The 13,304-nt window shown below is 40.4% G+C and overlaps 1 long non-coding RNA gene across 1 annotated transcript in view; it reads left to right on the forward strand.

Moving 5' to 3' along the window:
* Positions 1-9,954, forward strand: part of LOC128932028 (uncharacterized) — a 68,292-nt gene extending 58,338 nt beyond the window's left edge. The window contains exon 3 of the long non-coding RNA XR_008481235.2: positions 9,840-9,954. This is a non-coding gene — a long non-coding RNA (uncharacterized LOC128932028). The remainder of the gene's footprint in view (positions 1-9,839) is intronic.
* Positions 9,955-13,304: the final 3,350 nt, after the last annotated feature.

The following is a 13,304-nucleotide window of genomic DNA, read 5'->3' on the forward strand; positions in this document are numbered from 1 at the left end:
TTTTTTTTTTGAGGTGGAGTTTCACTCTTGTCACACAGTTAAGTGCAATGGTGTGATCTTGGCTCACTGCAATCTCTGCCTCCTGGATTCAAGCGATTTTCCTGCCTCAACCTTCCAAGTAGCTGGGATTACAGGCAACCACCACGATGTTCAGCTAACTTTTATATTTCTAGTAGAGATGGGGTTTCACCATGTTGCCCAGGCTGATCTCAAACCCCTGACCGCAAATGATCCATCCACCCTGGCCTCCCAAAGTGCTGAGATTACAGGCGTGAACCACCACACCCAGTCATATGTTCAGCTTTCATACATAAATGTAAACGGCTTTACACAGTGGTTGTAAAAATTTGCACTTCCATCAATTGTCTTCTTCATTTTAGTCATTCTGAACGACATGATACAGTTTGCTTTAGAGATTCAAAGAACTGAGTAATTTTTTTCCTTCGTGGAAACATCCATTGAGCTGGTTGATAGATGCTCTTTTTGTTCTGCTGCCTGCTGCCAGGGCAGCCTGTAGGACCCTCTCTGCCTGGAAATATTTAATGCCTAAAACGGAATGATATGAAAACAATGTGAAGCAAGATCTCTGACCTCAAAGAGCTCACACTCAGCTTGGAAAGATGTAACTCTACGCATGACGCCAGCAGGCCACAGCGAAGTACCGACGTGTTCGGGAGCAATGTTAAATGTTTGCTTAATGTTTCTTAAATGTTGGTACTAAAGATCAAATGCAGTGAAATCAGTCCCTGAGTAAAAAGAAATGAGACATGGCAGAACATTGGTGCTGGGAAAAGCCTCGGGAAAGAAACGGAACTTTGCTGAGCCTTTTGAATGTAAAATGTTTGCAGATGAAGAAAACTGGAATATTTCCAAACTTTTTTTTGGCAGGCACATTGTATGTTTATGACAATGAACGAATATCTTAATATTGACAGTGACCTAAATGGCTGGCTTTGTCACTTAGCATCAGAAACACAAGTTACATGGACCGTCTCACTGAACATTTCAGAACTCTTTGAAGTTTCTAATTAGCTGTAACTTTAGTGCATTCGCTTTTAGTGCATTTCACTTTTTTAGTTAGTGCATTTTTAGTTAGCGCATTTGCCTTTTTTTTAGTGCATTTAATTTTTCTTGCATTAGCTGTAACTTTAGTGATTTGATGAAGAGGGTAATTGTGCTTTGAAAGTAGGAGAGTGTGAAAACATGGTTTGTATGCTGTCAACTGTTTAGGGTGAGGAAATAGATTCTACAAAACCTGCTTCCCACTCCTGATTTCAAAACATTGAAGTAAATTTTACATTTCTTGTAGGTACTTAAGAAGGAGAACTGTTGTAATTATATATCACTAGAAAGGTCTTTATGACCCATGTAACTTCGAGGGTAAATCTTTTAAAACATTTCTTAAGTAGGAAATTTGACAGACAGCTTCTTGCTTCCAAATATTAATTTTTTACTCTGTGCCTTCAGATAGCAAAGACTTGGGCAACATCTCCTGCCAAGAAACGACATTTCGCGGCCTTTTTGGTAACTTGTTGAGCCCATGTAACTGAGTTCTGGCCAGAGTAATACAGACAGAAGTATACTTTTGAAGCCTACCTAAAACGCAGTGGGGGCTGGGCATGGTGGCTCACACCTGTAATCTCAACATTTTGGGAGACTGAGGTGAAAGGATCACTTGAGACCAGGAGTTTGAAACCAGCCTGTGCAACAGAAGGAGACCTCATTTTTACAAAAAAGAAAAAGAAATACAAAAATTAGCTGGATATGGTGGCATACACCCGTAGTCCTAGCTACTTCAAAGGCTGAGGAAGATCACTTGAGCCCAGGAATTCGAGGCTGCAGTGAGCTATGATTGCAGCTTGGGTGACAAGCAAGATCCTGTTTGTAGGAAAAAAGAAAGAAAGAAAAGAAAGTCAGTGGGCAAAGCCATTGTCCTTCCATCCTGCCTGGAACTTCAACGGTCATTTGGGACTGTGAAGTCACCTTTTGAAAGAAAGCAGAAAAATAGAAGTTATCTCAGTTCCATGAAGACTTTGTGGAAGAGCCTCGAACGGCTGATCTTCAGTTGTCTTCTACATGATCCTTCGTGAGTTTCAGCCACTGCAACTGAGTCTCTGGTGTTAGTGGTTGAACACAATTCCCCACTGATGTAGATGGATAGAAATGGAGAATCTATACCTTCTCAATCTAAAGATTAAGTGATCCACGGATTCTGATGGCGTTTTCTTCTTCACAGGATCCCCAGTGGAGAGGGCTGTGAAATCTACCCCTGTGCTTGGCTTCCTCCACTATTTGTGAATGTCACTATCAGGCTTGCCCAGTTTTTCCCCCTTCCCTTCAGTTCTGCATTGATTGCGCAACTGTGGGGAAAATAAGAACATTAATATCTCTCTTCACATACTGCAGACTCTGTTATGGCCTCTATGTCAGAGGTATCTGTGGAACAAAAGGCTTGAGGCAGCTTGAGGAAAGTCATGGTGACCCGCACCCATGCAGAAGTGAGAAAAGGCCATTCCCCTAGAAAGCCCATGAAATAGGTTGTATTTTCTAAAAGTGGCTCTGAGAATATCGTAGTCCCACACAAACTTCCACAAATGTTCGACTTCCCTCATGAAGACTAGAATCTATGTCTCCTCCCTTTCAACCTAGGAAGGTCTTTGTGACTATCTCAATTAATAGAAGACAGCAGAGAAGGTACTATGTGACTTTCAAGACTGGGTCACAAAAGGCAATACAACTTCTGCCTACCTCTGTGTCTAGGAACATGTGTGTTTCTCACTCTGTAAGAAGCCGGTTACCATAAAGTCACCATGCTAGAAAGACCACACGGAAGTAAAGATGCCCACGAAAGTCAAATGTTCCAATCTGTTGAAATACTGATGGCTCAGATACCAAACATAGGAGTGAGAAGTCAAGATGATCCTAACCCCAGCCACTATCTGACATGAAAGACCCTGAGCACGAACCACCTAGCTCAGCCCAGACAACCCTCATAACTATGGCCAGGTGTGGTGGCTCATGCCTGTATTCCCAGCACTGTAGGAGGCTGGTGGGGAGGATGCTTGAGCCCAGGAGTTTGAGACCAGCCTTGGCAACATGACGAGAGCCATCTCCACAAAAAAATTAAGAAAATTAGCTAGATGTGACGGCATATGCCTGTGGTCCCAGCTACTCAGGAAGCTAAAGTTGGAGATTCATTTGATCCCAGGAGATCAAGGTTACAGTGAACCATGATTACGCCACTGCACTCTAGCCTAGGTGACAGAGTGAGAACCTGTCTCAAAAAATAAAAGAAGAAAGAAAGAAAAAGAAAAGTAAAAACTAAAGCTCTCAGAACAATGAAAGATGATAAAAAATGACTGTTGTAGTTTTAAGTCACTGAATTTTAAGATGATTAGCTCAGCCTATCAAGCTGAATGTCAGGGCTCTGAGATGCCATTTCTTCCTGTCTCACATCTGTGTTTAGATACTGCAGAGATGTCTCTGGTAGGTGGTCCTTCCCAGTTCACCTGAACACTCCCAGGAACAGAGATTCACTGGCCTTGGGAAGCCTGAATATTTTTTTTATCTGCTCTAAAAGCTGAAATTCTGTCTCCCTGTGACATCCACCTCTTGATCTTAGCTTAGAGGTGTGGGCCCGTTCAGAGCAAGCCAGAGCACTCCTCCACAAGCAACCTTGAAATTACTTAAATACATCTTTCTTGCTTCTTGTGGGTTTTTGCTTCTCTACATGCTAAGTATTGCTTTTTTATGTCATTAATCCCTTCCTGAGCACCCCTGAAGATCTAAGAGTAAGAGAAAATTGTATAAAACCAAAAACTTCTTGCGCAGAGAAATCTTCAGATTTCTAGATGCAATAAAAGGTGAAAAGGCAAGATGTGGAATTATGTATTCTCTAGAATTATAATTATATAAAATAAACCTATGAAATAGGCTTCAAGGAAATATTCCAAATAGCAGTATTTTACCAAAAGCGTGATTTTCTGCCTGATTTTCAAAACTGTTTATACCACTGTTAAATTCTTACTTGCATATAATGCATTTGAGCTCTTCTAAAGAGGAAAAGGATGCTGTTCAGCCTAGGGAAGGGGGAGACTCTAATGAAGGAGACGTCCAGGCTTTTCAGAGACGGCTTGCCATAAGTGTGCCACACTCACTCTCAAGGGCTTTTTACCACATATACAAAGAAACAAAATGAGTGTATTTAGTGCCCTTGCTCAAGGTCAGACAGTCAAGCTGACCTCTCAGGTGGCTGCCCACCAGTCACTTTATCTCAAACAAGTAAACCAAATTCACTGTTTCTGGACCATCTGATTTTTCTCTCCCTTTTCTCCTTTCTCGTATGAATCCTGTATTTGCCTTGGTTCATTGGCAGTCTATGGATTATCTTACTTGTAAGAATAAATTTTGCAAGCAAAAAACTAAAAACCTCTTTTTTAAAAAAATGTATAAAGAAAAGCAAATCTTCAATGACTCCCCATTTCTTTCTTTTTTTAATTTCGAGTTCTGGAATACATGTGCAGAACATGCAGTTTGTTACATAGGTATACATGTGCCATGGTGGTTTGCTGCACCCATCAACCCATCATCGAGGTTTTAAGTCCCACATGCATTAGGTACTGGTTCTAATGCTCTCCCTCCCCTAGCCCCCCACCCCCGCAACAGGCCCTTGTGTGTGATGTTGCCCTCTCTATGTCCATGTGTTCTCATTGTTCAATTCCCACTTATGAGTGAGAACGTGTTGTGTTTGGTTTTCTGTTTCTGTGTTTGTTTGCTGAGAATAATGGCTTCCATCTTCATCCCTGCAAAGGACATGAACTCGTCCTTTTTTAAAATGGCTGCGACTCCCCATTTCATAACATCAAAAATAGTAGCTGCTCACCACTATTTATTCAAGTTCATTTCACGTTTCTTTCTAACTCTAACATTCTGGCAACATTTATTCATTTGTCCCCTGAATATGACCGACAAATGCTTATTTGTTTCTATCCATCCTCAACATGCCTGAGTGGGTTTCTTTAAGGATCCAAGCTCAAATTCCTCCTGTCTGTGTGTGTATATACATTTAAAGCCAAGACCTGGTAGTTCATGAACAGTAATGTCACTACCATTCAACTGTTTGATAGTAAAATATCACATACTCTGTTCAAACGGCCCCATTGCTATCAGGATAGAACCAAAACTTTGCTATTGGGATTTATGTTATGTGAGAGCAGGAAGGAACCTTGAAGAGACATTCAGAGCAACTATTCGTTTTATAAATAGAGGCACCAAGGCCCAGAGAGAGTAAGTTATTGTTCAACTCACACAATTAGTAGCATGAAACAGGGCCTTGAGTTCAGGGCTATGCTGGGGCCAGCTTGTTCCAGGTTGAGACCCAGTTTTCAAATTTTCAGAAATTTTTTCAGCCAGTTGGGGTATTTACACCATAGGAATTGGCAGACTACAAATTGGGGCATTCTTCTCTTCTCCTGTCCCTGGAGAGCTGGTTGTCAAGCATTTATCAGAACATCATTGACCTTGATTTTTTTCTCCATTTTCTTGAGAGTTTGAATGGAGGTCCCTTGGGTTTCATTTTTTTCTCTGTCATAGTGGCCAGGGTACAGCTTCCACAACATCCAGACTTGCCTATCCATCTGTCTCCACCTGGATGTCTTGCACTCAACTGAAACTTAAGCTATCCAGAATCAAACACTTGATTCCCCACCAGCCACCTCTAGTCTGCCACTGCCCCAACACCATCCATTACTATTCCTCCAGGTATTTGCTCCGGAAAGGTGGAAGTTGCCTCTTGATTATTCCTCCTTTTTCCTTATATTTTGGGTTGAATTTCCTTATATTTTTGGTTGAATTGTGCCCCTGCATCCTTCCTAAAATAGATACCCATGACTGTGACCTTATTAGGAAATAGGGTCCTATTAAATTTTTTTTACAGATGCAATTAAAATGTAAATTGAGTTAATTTTATAGTATGATGAGCCTTTAATCCAATATGACTGGTGTCCTTACAAGAAGAGACATGAAAGAGATGTGCACGTAATGACAGAAGCAGAGACCAGAATGAAGTCTCTATAAGCCAAGAGATGCCAAAGATTGCCAGCAATCATCAGAAGCCAAAAGAAAGGCTCCAAACATTCTCCCTAGAGCTTTCAGAGAGATCATGATCCTGCTGACACTTTGATTTCAGACTTCTGGCCTCCAGAACTGTGAGGCATAAATTTATCTTATTTTAAGCCACCCAATTTGTAGTCATTAGTTATAACAGCCCCAGGAAATAATACACCTCCCAACCCTCACTCCCTCCATGTTCAATGCATCAGCAAGGCTTTGAATCATGTCTCTAAATGGAACTGGGATCTACTTCTCTGCCACCACTTTAATTCAGGCTACCTTCATCTCTGCCTTGGACACTGCCACCTTTTCATCACTAGCCTAGACTTGACCCCTCCGTTCCATTCAGAAAGATCCACACATATAGCATATCTTCTCCTGCTTGGAAGTCTGATTTCTATTGCTCTTAGCATAACCTTCACATGTCTTAACATGGCTTACAAGATGCCAGCTGATCCTGGAAAGGTCATCTCAGTAAACATTCTCACCTCCTGTGTTCCAGCTGCAACTGTCTGCTGCTTTTTTTTTTCCTTCAGTTCCTCAAATTTGACAAATTCCTTTCCATCTCAGGTCTTTGCAGGAAGTATTTACTCTGCCTAGGGAACTCTCTATTGCCTTTCTCCTACTTATTACTTTTCTAACTACCAGTTCCTTCTTAACTTTAAGTTTAGAGAGTCTGTCCCTCCACCAGAATAGTCTCTTCCTTCCCAGAAGTGGCCTACAATGTAAATTTTCCATTCTCATACCAAGCAATGGAATCCAATTCCCTTCCACTTGAATGTAAGCTGGCTGGCCTCCTAGCTTACGGGCAGCCAACAGAAATTGTTAAAAGTTTTGTTGTGTGACTTTCCCACCTAGGTCCCAAGCATCATGAAGCTCCAACCTAATTTTCCTGGAATGCTTGGTCTGGGGGAAGCTGGAACCTATGTAAGAAATCCAACAACCCTGAAACCATCAGGCTGAAAACAACCTGCTCCAGTTGACAGTCCCATCTGAGCTTAGCCTTTTAGCCACTGCTACCCCCAAACATGGGAGTGAAACTCTTTGGATCCTTTAGACCAGGCCATTCCCATGCCACAGTCTGACTGAATTCCTGATTTACTGGGTCCATGAGGCATAATCTAACAGCTGTTGTTTTAAATCATTACTTTTTGAGGTAGTCTGTCATGAAGCAATGGTAGTGGGAGCCACCGACATAATAGTTATACACGACTCCCAAACGTTGACATGTTGGTCTGACATCTGTGAGATGGGAAGCTCTGTGACAGCAGGGACCATGCCTGACTTCCTCACTACTGTATCTCCAACAGCTAATGTAGAATTTGCTATGCTGTAGGTGCCCAATGAAGGTAAGACATAGGATTTGCTATGCTGTAGGTGCCCGTTAAAGGTAAAACAGTCCCAAGTTAGTATGGTTTTAGGCTACTTAAAAGTATTTAAAGCTTGACACTGCACAAAAACTTCTGGGATCCCCTATGCTAACTGAAGGAAGGAATGAGCTCTTCCTATCTCAGCCTCTTATAATGGAATCTGACATTTGCAATTTCAGTCACGAGGAAATAACTTAGAACTAATTTCTTTCAGGCTTCTAAACTGACCAGTCTTATTCATAATCTTCTACTGAGATGACAAAATGTATTATAGGTTATAGTAATATCTTCGGAAAGCTGCAGTAATTTGGTAACATTAAATGTCAGGAAGTAGCTTCATATTAAAACTGATCAAAGACTATGATTAAAGAGAGACCATCGAATATCAATAAGAGACAAACACAATTGCTTATTTTTTCACCACCAATTTTAATAAACTCATTAACCCTTGTGATGATGTTTCTGCCAGTGGATGTTAGAGAAATTTACAATACTTGAACTTACCCACATTCACCTTAAAATAGAATAGGAAGTATCAGCCTCATTTACATAATTGTTTTGGATTCTCTAGACAGAAATAATTTTCAGGGTTGTCTTGTCTGTGCATAATCTGCAATTCAAACTAGAGGCTTCAGAATTTTTTCTTTCAACTTCTTTGTGATAAGAATCCAACCTGTCTCCTAAGGTTAAATCTTGCCTGATATGTTTTATAAAAATCTGATCTTCTGTTGCAAGATGCTTCTGACCAACCTAAAATTAGACTGTGAGCATGGTATCTCTTTACGTCTTTAGAATCCTTCTCTAAAAGTTTGTGAGAATGCTTCCAACCAACAATTTTTCTCTAAAGCTTGGCCCTATCATATGTTCTCACATATAGTCATCTTACACAGATGCTTAATAAATCTGTGATTAGTTACTAATAAAGGTCACTCGGAAGATGGATCGTATAGGTATACATTGGTTACTTTGGTTGTTTTTGGAATGTCAGTTATGCAGAACATTGATTCCTTTGACTTCCCTTTAAAAGGCATGAGTCACCTCTGATACATAATCTCTTATGTACTAAAAACAGTTTGTAGTTGTGAAATAGTTCAAAATTCATTTGAACTTTCTAGGAATCTTTCCCTTCCCTTCCCTCCCCTCCCTCCCTCTGTTTTCTTTTCTTTTCTCTTTTCTTCTCCTTCCTTTTTTCCCTCCTTCCTTCCTTTTTTCCTTCCTTCCTTCCTTCCTTCCTTCCTTCCTTCCTTCCTTCCTTCCTTCCTTCCTTCTTTCCCTCCCTCCCTCCCTCCCTCCCTCCCTCCCTCCCTCCCTCCTTCCTTCCTTTCTTCCTTCCTTCTTTTTGAAACAAAGTCTCGCTCTGTCACCCAGGCTGGAGTGCACTGGCACAATCTTGGCTCACTGCAACCTTCACCTCCTGGGTTGAAGTGATTCTCCTGCCTCAGCCTCCCGAGTAGCTTGGATTACAGGTGCACACAACCATGCCTGGCTAATTTTTGTATTTTCAGTAGAGACAGGGTTTCACCATGTTGGCCAGGTTGGTCTTGAACTCCCGACATCAAGTGATCCACCTGCCTCGGCCTCCCAAAGTGCTGGGATTACAGGCATGAGCCACTATGCCTGGCCAAAAATTATTTCTCAGAGGTGATTTTGATCAATGTATAAAGTCAGGAGGGGCTAGGCTATGCTGTATTAACAAATATCACCTAAATACCAGTTAGTTATTTCTTGCCTGTATTACATGACCAATTTGAACTTGTGTGTGTGTGTGTGTGTGTGTGTGTGTGTGTGTGTGTGTTGGGCAGGAGGAGGCAGTCCTTTAATCATTAGGAGCCTACACTTGACAGACGTTCCATCTTGGGATGTTTTCAAGAACACAAGGACAGGAAAAAGGGCACCTAGTAAAATGTGCACTGGCTTGTGATGCTCCTATCTGGAAGTGCTGCATGTCTCATGTTCTCACAATTCATTAGCCAAAGCAGTGACGTGGCTATGACAATTTTCAAAGGATGTAGAGCAGTGCAAGGCCTCCATGAGCCTTGAAGGAGCAAGAATCAGAATATTTGTGAACAGCTGAAATGACTACCACAAATTAGAGAGTGACCCAGGGCTTCCCAAACAATCGAGCAATTGCCTGTTAGAGGGAATAAACATTCCAGACTTTCCTTCTCTTACTTTATGTTTATTTCCAAATGCCCAGCAGAAGGCAGTTAGAATAAAGTTTCAAATAAACATGAGCTCCTTGGAAACAGTTGATTTGTATTTGCATGGGAAGATAGTATTCTGTATCCGATAGCATCTCTGTGGCTCTAGAGAAAACTATAGTTTGATATTAGAATCAATCTTTTTTTTTTTTTTCAGATGAAGTCTTGCTTTGTCACCCAGCCTGGAGTGCAGTGGTGTGATCCTGGGTCATTGCAACCTCCGCTACCTGAGTTCAAGCAATTCTCCCACCTCAGCCTCCTGAGTAGCTGGGATCGCAGGAGGCTGAGGTGGGTGCATACCACCAAACCCAGGTAATTTTTTTTTTTGTAGAAATGGAGTTTCACTATGTTGGCCAGGCTGGTCTCAAGCTCCTGACCTTAAGTGATCCACCCACCTTGGCCTCCCAAAGCTCTGGAACTATAGGCATGAGCCACCACATCTGACCTACTACTCATTCTTTTTTCTTTTTTTTTTTTCTGAGACGGAGTCTAGCTTCTAGCTCTGTCGTCAAGGTTGGAGTGGGCAGTGGTGTGATATCACATCACTGCAACCTCTGCCTCCTGGGTTCAAGGGATTCTTCTGCCTCAGTCTCCTGAGTAGCTGGGATTATAGGCGCCTGCCACCATGCCCAGCTACTTTTTGTATTTTTAGTAGAGATGTGTTTCACAGTGTTGGCCAGGCTGGTCTCAGACTCCTGACCTCGTAATCCGCCCTCCTGAGCCTCCCAAAGTGCTGGGATTACAATCATGAGCCACCGCGCCAGGCCCCAAGCATTCTTTAAAAAGAAATGCTTAGTTTCTTGCTATCCAAAATTGTAATATGGGACCAGCAGCATCAGCATCATCTGGGAGTTTGCTATAAATGCCACTTCTCAGCGCTGGATTAAAATATCTGGGAAATGCCCATGAAATCAATGATATATCACGTTTAAAATTATACAATCAGAGCCTGACAGGTTTTTTTTAAACTTTTCTTTTTAAAATTTGGATTTTCAAACTGTTATAGAGCTTACGACTAAAAAAAATATACAGTGATGAATCATAGGAGAAGCAAAACCCACTATATTTAAAAGTTGTGTGTGCATAATATTGTTTTTCATGAAGGCATCTCATGGGACTGACATCTTAATTTTGTAGTTTCAAAGAGAATGACAGTTGAATGATGCTACATTAGCTGGCTTTAGGGGAGGGCAGATGATACAATACTGAGCACAACCTACATGTCTCACAACACTGAAAACCAAAACCTTCAGGTTTTCCCCACACTTCTTTGGATTAATGATCAGGTCCTCAAAGACAAACTTCCATTTCCAAACTTTATGGAATGCACACATTCTCATAGCCTATCTGAGATACCACCCATTCTGGGGAGAGGGTATTTTGGTGCATGTAAAAGACACACTATTCTTAACATTAGCACAGTAGTACAATTCAGAGGCAATAGTCATATTTGGGTTTTTTTTTCATCCCTAAAAACAAGAATGTATCCACAAAAAAATAGCAAAAATGAAGTAAAATTAAAGAAAATTAATTGGACAAAATTATTTCCTCCCTGAATTGGGGGAGGGAGAGTGGTACCTTTTAGGAATTTTCAGCCCACATTATCCTGACCTCCCAGGAAAACAGAAACCTGATTTGGTGCTCAACAATAATGCCTAGATTTGTTTAATGCTTGTTGTGAAAATAATTTCACTCTAGATAAATTTTTAATGTAATCACCACCTGGGGAGAGAAAGAAGAAGACACAAACAAATTGCCATACATTTTGTGGCTCTATCTAATGTAAATAAGACAATTTATCCACCAGTTTTATGATGCATTTCCTTTATACACGGCTCCTTCTCAAAACTACTGCAGCAAGATACCAAAATCATTTAATGAGAAACATAAAACACGTGCAGATAAGGTAGGGAAATGGATGTGTATTTGGAATCACTAAGAGACACCTCAGTTATCATCCTTATAATTTAGACATCTTGACACAGTTTTATTCCTTTCTGTTTGTAGTAATTTTTCTGCTACTCCCAAAATAAGCGAGTTTTATCATCTGCAGATACATGACACTTGGATAGGGTGGTTATAGCCCTACTTCGCTTTTCTCAATCTGAAAAAAACTTGTTTCACAGGAAAGTAAATCATGATGCTTAATCAAAATAAGAAAGATCAGACTGAGCAGAACTAACAAAACTCATCTGCTCTTCTAGTTTTCAAAAATGTGAGTTTTTGACATCTGATTCCTGATCTGACCCTCAAGAAGTGGATCTGGTTATAAAGAGATGATGTTTTACAGTACATGTGACCAAAGTTTAGCTGCTATAATATTCTTAATGTAGTTATATAACCAGACTATGCAAGGTTTCTCACAAAACCAGAAAAGCTCCTCTCTCCCTATCATTCCCTTCCTGTACTGTTTTCAATTACTGGCTTCTGAATCGTTCAGGAAACTACTGAGAACCATTAACAGGTTATTGGAATGCCCAGAGTGACTGCCCAAGGACAGGAAAATGCACTGGCTCTTTTTAGAAGAACCTGGAAAAGCACATGCAGACCATTGCTGCTGAGTTGGCAATGGGTGATTTCCTTCTCACAGTGTAATGTACAATAGCTGTAATTTAATTGTTAATAGAACACAACATGCAGTCTGTCTTCAGGCCTCTGTGTTTCCTGTGGTATTTTCTTCCCAGGTTGGAGTGTCTTTGCATAATCACATCTTATTCTCTTTTAACAGTTATCAACTCTTGGCTAGATACACTTATATAATACAGTCAGATTATAGCTTATTCACAGTTTAGCCATTCTCACTATCATCAAACAGAACTAATTGCTGAGATGCTCATTCTAATGTACAGAACAGCTTGTCCTTTGTTATTTAGAAATTGTTTATATTCTCTTTTAATTTCTTAAAGATATACTCATAATTCTTTAACTGAGATAGGGCATTTCTTCTCATTTATTTATTTATTTTAGAGATGAGATCTCACTATGTGGCCCAAGCTGATTTTGAACTTCTGGCCTCAACCAGTCCTCCTGTCTCAGCCTCCCAAAGTGCTGGGATTACAAGTGTGAGCAATTGCACTCAGCTATTTCTTCTAGTTTTAGATCTCTATAATAAAATGATGCTTTTCTGTGATCCCTTAACATTGTCTACACTTATGTGCATGTTCATATTTGTTTTACTGTTGCCTAGTTTTCCATTTCATTCATTCTTTTATCCAATACATGTTAATTATCACTTTTCTAATTAATAAGGGTACTTGAGTAAGCAGAGCAGACAAACCCCCACCCTTAAGAAATCTGTATTATTTTTAAGTTGTTGCAAATTTGGGTTTTTATTTAAAAAAATAAAAATTCCAAGCTGATAAAACCAATCTGACAGCTACTTGCCTCACCAATATATGCATGTTATAGCCAGAATTCAGAAATAACATTTATGATCATTTATTTTGTCTGGCAATGTGCCAATCAATTTACATTTATTTTAGCTCATTTAATGCTCACAACAACTAGAAGGAGGCACTATTAGGATACCTATTTTACAGATAAAGAAAGTGAAGGTCAGAGAGAATATAGTTAAGAGAAGGATACAAGATGAGGTTCCCCTAGACCCTTAACAACCATTTCA

The sequence above is a fragment of the Callithrix jacchus genome, chromosome 5, assembly GCF_049354715.1.
Source record: "Callithrix jacchus isolate 240 chromosome 5, calJac240_pri, whole genome shotgun sequence".
In the NCBI taxonomy this organism is placed as follows: Eukaryota; Metazoa; Chordata; class Mammalia; order Primates; family Cebidae; genus Callithrix; species Callithrix jacchus.